The following is a 6,000-nucleotide window of genomic DNA, read 5'->3' as shown; positions in this document are numbered from 1 at the left end:
TGTGGTAGGTGGAAAAAAGCCAGAAATCAGAGGGTAAAAATGCGGCCTGACTGGGACTCGAACCCAGAACCTCCTGGTTGCCGGCCAGGTGCTCTACCAGTTGCGATACCAGGACGCTTAGATTTACCATGATTTCGGCGGGGGTTTATACACAGGAAACTCCCTTTGCTTTGGCCCACAAGAGTAACCAATAGATGGCACTGGGGCAGCTCACCACTCACCAACGGAAGGAATGGACATATATATACATACTCTGTGGCATCGGACGCTTCGAATCGAGCTCCCGAAAAAAGCGAGTTTTTGTGTGGTTTTTTACATCCCGACCTACTTACTACGTACTGTCGAGAGCGTAAAGTTTTCATCTTTCCATTGGTGTATAAATCATTATCGTACGCCTCATAGTATAATTTATATTAGTGTTTTTGTGTTTCTGTCAACTCGACTTGCAGTCGCCGGCGGACTCGCCACCTGCCGCCCGGGCTTTCGCCCGGTCGGATGCGGCGGACGAAACATCGCGATCAGCTGATGTAGCCACATCTATCTACACTTCAATTCCAATGTCTAATACTACTCCTGCAATAATGTCTGCATGCAGCATGCCATCTACTCCACCTACTTCACCTATGAAGACAATGGATACGAACTCCTTGGGCGGGCTCGCGGGGTTACTCTCCTGGGCCGAGGTCTGAGGCGTTAGCTTATCACCTCTGCACCGCAGAAGGGGGAGGACTGGAAGGAGCAAGGAAGGAGGCGCCGCCGCGATAGGAGCCCGACGACGCCTCCAAGGAAAGGACGGGGAAGGAAGGACGGGACGAGGAATCCTGCACCGTCACAAAGGCGGGCAGGTCCTACTATTAGCGAAACCAAGCAATATGCAATTAATATGCTACCAATTCTAGTAGATTTTCCTATGAGGAAGGAAAATCTATCGATCGAATCGGTAGATCACCTATGAAGACAGCGAAAGGTTCGCCAATACGCAAAATTAATCAACTTAATTGTCCTGATGATTCTTCTGACTCATTACCGCCAAGCACCGTCCTACGCCGGGAGCATGGAGCGCTCGTGGCTACAACGGCTGTACCGCTATCATCTGAAAATTTAAATACGGTAACTACATGTGCTAATAGTGAAAATATCACGAAAGTTATAAGCAGTGAAAATGTGCCCAGTCCAATTTCGAGTGTTGGAGGGGTGGGGAGAGCCAATCCCCTTTCCACAGCTGGGAGTACGTCACTCCAAGTGACCTTGAAGCCGGCTTCGCGAAGCATTGGCTATGCCTCGCCAACCACTGCAACCCCACCCCTGCCGCCTACTGCCCCCACCTCCCTTGTCGACGCGTCGGACGAGCTCATCGCAAGACGGCCAACCGCCCCGCCTGCCTCCTCTACCGCTCCCGCAACTCAACGACGCCGCAGCTACGCATCTGCCGCCAGGCCGTATGACCACTATGGCGCTCCGTCGGGCGCGCAGTACTCAACAGCGGCGAAAACTGTCTTCGCCTTCCAGACAAAGAAGATCGTTCCCTCGGATTCCGGTCCGAATAAAAAGAAAGGAATTATTTTATCTGCTATACCTGATACTTCCATTCACACTTACGTACTAAAACTCGGGGAAAAACTTGGAGGGGGGCATAACATTACGCATGCGACCAGACTGGCTCATCAAAGAATTTGTATTTATTTAAAAACGGAGGAGCTGGTCGAACAGTTTATTGCAAATTATGGTGGATTATCAATAAATAATACCTGGGTTGAGGCAAGGCGAATGGTAACCCGCACCGAGAAAATAACACTGAAAAAAGTTCCTCCTGAAGTAAGTGATGCTGATTTGGCTGATATTCTTAGCCAAGCAGTGCAGATTGTATCCCCTTTTTACTCCCTTACCCTCGGCGTCAAAGATGACGGCTATAACCATATTGGTTCATGGAAAAGAACGGTATATGTAGTCAGGCGGGAAGGAATTGTTCTGCCTGATTCCTTCCTTGTCGAAATTGGAGATACACCGCACCGAATTTTCATTGAACATAATGACCACAGATGTAATACTTGCAATAAGCATGGTCATATTTCCAAAGATTGCCCACATTCCCTATTTTCACTGGCGGAAGCAGAAACCAACGAGGAGATTGATGCTACAGAGCGGCTAGAAATTCCCGCTCCACCCCCACCTCCTCCTGAACCATAATCCCTCTCCGTTTCGGGAATCGCACAGCTATCCACCATAAACCCTGACCCCGTGCCTTTGTCATTGCATGCAGAACCCTCAACCTCTAAAAATCTTCCTGGTCAAGAAAAGGAAAAAGATCCCCCTAGTATCACTTTTCAGTCACAATCATCTTCTCGTGACTTTATATCCGAGTCTCATGAGAGGGACTCTGATAGTCAATCTTTTTGCTCCCTTTCACTCCCTCTGAATGCTGAGGATCTTTATGATGATCCTGATATTGGCACAGCTTCTTTACTGGACAGGACGGGTAAGAGGAAGAATCCTGACGATCACCGAAGTACGAGGGAGGCCGGTGGATCGCCGCAGAGGAAGAAGGGGAGTAAAGTTTAAAACCCAGACTTTGAGGGTCTCAGACAGATTGAAGAGTTCTATTTTGAACATCCTGATTTCAGTTCAATACCCTATCCTCGATTAGAAAAATATTTATCCGGGGTAAAGCGGATGGATCCGCAAAGGAAGGCCAAAGAACTTCTCCTCGATGAGGAGGAACTGTTAAATACGTTAAAAGAAATAGTACAGGGGAAAATTGTGAAGGAACAAGCTTTAAAAAATAGACTTCACAGGCTTGTCAGTGCTTTGTCAATAGATAAGAGGTAACTACCCTTCATCGATTTTTACACACATTTATTTATTTATTTAATTTTTAACTATTTATTCATACATAGCACTAGGAATAGGAGAGGATGCATGAGATTACATTCATGACCTTGAATGTGCGTTCAGTACGGAGCCAATATAAGTGGGATCAGTTGTCGTTGTTTATGAATAAGCATAATCCCGACATACTTCTCATACAAGAGGCAAACACTGACTTTCCCACAATGCCTTCATTGCCAAATTACACTTTTTACTTTAGCACACCTGTTATTCCTCATGTCGGTGTTGCCTTTGCGATTAAAAATAATAATGAAATACACTTTTGTATGTTCCACAAGAGTTTTTAATCCCGACCTAGGTTTCGGCAGTACACACTGTCATTATCAAGGTGTGTGTACTGCCGAAACCTAGGTCGGGATTAAAAACTCTTGTGGAACATACAAAAGTGTATTTCATTATGTTTCCTGCGAACAAGTTCCACCAAATATCGCCATCCAACCTTAAGCTGATTAAAAATAATATTGGAATATCCTCTCTTTCGACCAAGGTTATTTTCCCAGGTCATGCTCTGGGTTTATGTATGACCATAACGTATCCAGAACGTCATACGTTTTTGCTGGTGACTTATTATGGGCCTCATGATCAAGACCGTGCAGTAGAGCTGGTACATGAGGTGAATAGGTACATAGAGGCGGCCTATTCACAATCAAGAAACCATAACATTTGGGTTGTGGTAGGAGGAGATTTTAACTGTACCATGGCTCCTTCTAAAGATAGATCATCTGGAATAGAGACACATGCTAGGTATGTCTCAAAATTGAGGCAGTTGATTAATCAACATCGACTCGTGGATGTTTGGCGAAGACTTAAACCTAATTAGCCTGGCTTCACCCATTTTTATCACCGAGGTGTACATACTGCATCAAGGTTGGATAGATTTTATATGACGGACACCAGAGTGCAGTCAGTGCATAAAATATGCATTGAATCTAGCTTTTCGGACCACAGAGCTGTGTCAATGCGCCTCATTATTTCAGATAGGAAGAAACATATTCCTTACTGGCGATTTGATAATGCTTTGCTTGAAAATGATAAATACTGCTCCTATGCAAAGCTTTTGATCAAATCAATAGCAGACACACAGGTCCATAAAAATCCATGCGTAGCTTGGGAGCTTCTCAAACAGGAGATAAAAGAGCATGCTGTTACTTACAAAAGAGGATTACGAATGAACTTATCCGCTGAGACCGAAGAAGGTTATTATACTCGTGAGGCTAAAGCCATTGTGGCAAGAGCCGGTTGGGAAAACATCATTACGAATGACACGCCCTCAGCGACACACCTAGCCAAATGGGCTTCTGGAACACAACCAAAGCCAATCCAGAAACTAAAGATTGATGGGCAGTGGGTTGAAGACCCAGAGATTTTGGCGGCTACCCTGCATACACATTTAAAAAATGTTTTTGGCTCAGAGTTAAATATCTCTGAAGACGTCTCAAGTCAAAATAATTTTTACTCTACTCTTGATGTGATCGAGGAAGATAACTCTTTTCACTTGGAAGCTACACTAGAACCCAATGAGCTATTTAACGCTCTCAGGGGTCTCAAGAAAAACAAATCCCCTGGAGTAGATGGCTTAACAACAGAGTTTTATTTAAAATTCTGGAGGGAATTAGAAAAACCCTTTCTCTCAATGTTGAATGCGAGCTTCGCACGTGGAAAATTGCCTCGATCTACATCTACAGCCTTACTTGTAATGATACCCAAGATAAAAAATGTTGAAACACTAAATGACCTAAGGCCTTTGTCAATCACAAATTGTGATTACAAAATCATTGCGAAATGTCTATCCAATAGGTTGTCTCAGGTAATTTCCACAATTATATCCGCCGAGCAATCCTATTGTGTGCCTGGCAGAACGATATTCGATGCAATTTCGACAACACGTGACATTATTCGATGCTATAACGAAAGTGGTGAACCTCTGGCTGTGCTATCCTTAGACCAGGAAAAGGCCTTTGATAAAGTCAATCATCAACATCTTTTTCGGGTATTTACCAAGAGTGGTTTTGGTTCTTCTTTTACTAATATGATACAGACCTTGTATAATGGTGCGGAATGCATGGCCAGGGTGGCTAATTGCATAACTGCTCCTTTTCCATTCAAAGTAGGGATTCGACAGGGCTGCCCCTTGTCAGGTCAGCTCTACTCTCTAGCTTTTGAGCCTTTCATCAGAAAGCTCAAAACTCACTTGCAACCAATTGAAGTAGGGAATTTTATAAAATCCAGAATTGTATGTAGCGTCTATGCTGATGACATTAATATTTTCATCACAAGGGAATGCGATTTCAATAAGGTATTAAGCATATTTAAGGCCTTTTCAAAAATTTCGGGTGCTAAGCTAAATCTCAATAAATGTAACGGTCTCTGGGTTGGTCGATGGAAAACCCGGGTAGACTGTCCTCTAGGCGTTGCATGGTCGACTAGAGGTTTGAAATGCTTTGGTGTCTGGATTGATACTGACCCCATACGCGGAGATGCTAAAGTTGAGGAGGAAATAGCTACGAAGTTAAAAGAGACAATGAACAGATGGAAAGTGAGAACCGGTTCAATGTCCTTGAGAGGGAGAGTACTGGCTTTTAACCAGTTTATTGCTCCAATAATATGGCATGTACTTCAGGTTTTTACCCCGGGATCAGCCATGGTGAGGAGACTACAATCCTTACTGGTTGACTTCGTGTGGAATGGCAGGAAGCACTGGCTTCGTGCAAATGTAGTGACTGCACCCATTAACGAAGGCGGCCTTGGGCTCGTAGACTTGACCACAAAAATAATGGCATTTAGATTCCTTACAGCACAACGTCTATTATTAGAAAAGGATATCAGCCCTTGGAGAGCTCTTGCGTTGCAAAGAATGGAAGCAACCTCGGGCACTGGAAATGCTTACGCTCTCCTCTCTGGAGCGAAAACAATCTACCTTAATCAAACAAGTGACAATTATTACTATTCCCTTTTAGAGTCTTGGAAATCTTTTGATGTACAGCCCCTGATGCCAAGTAATGATAGAGGATCTGATCGACCTCTCTTGACTGGGTGGCCTCCCCCTGATTTAATGCCAACCTTCGTGTTTCACAGCAAGATACACAAATTATTTATGAAATTGCCTTTAGTCAA

This window comes from Ischnura elegans, chromosome 10 (assembly GCF_921293095.1).
Source record: "Ischnura elegans chromosome 10, ioIscEleg1.1, whole genome shotgun sequence".
In the NCBI taxonomy this organism is placed as follows: domain Eukaryota; kingdom Metazoa; phylum Arthropoda; class Insecta; order Odonata; family Coenagrionidae; genus Ischnura; species Ischnura elegans.
This window is presented reverse-complemented; position numbering follows the sequence as displayed.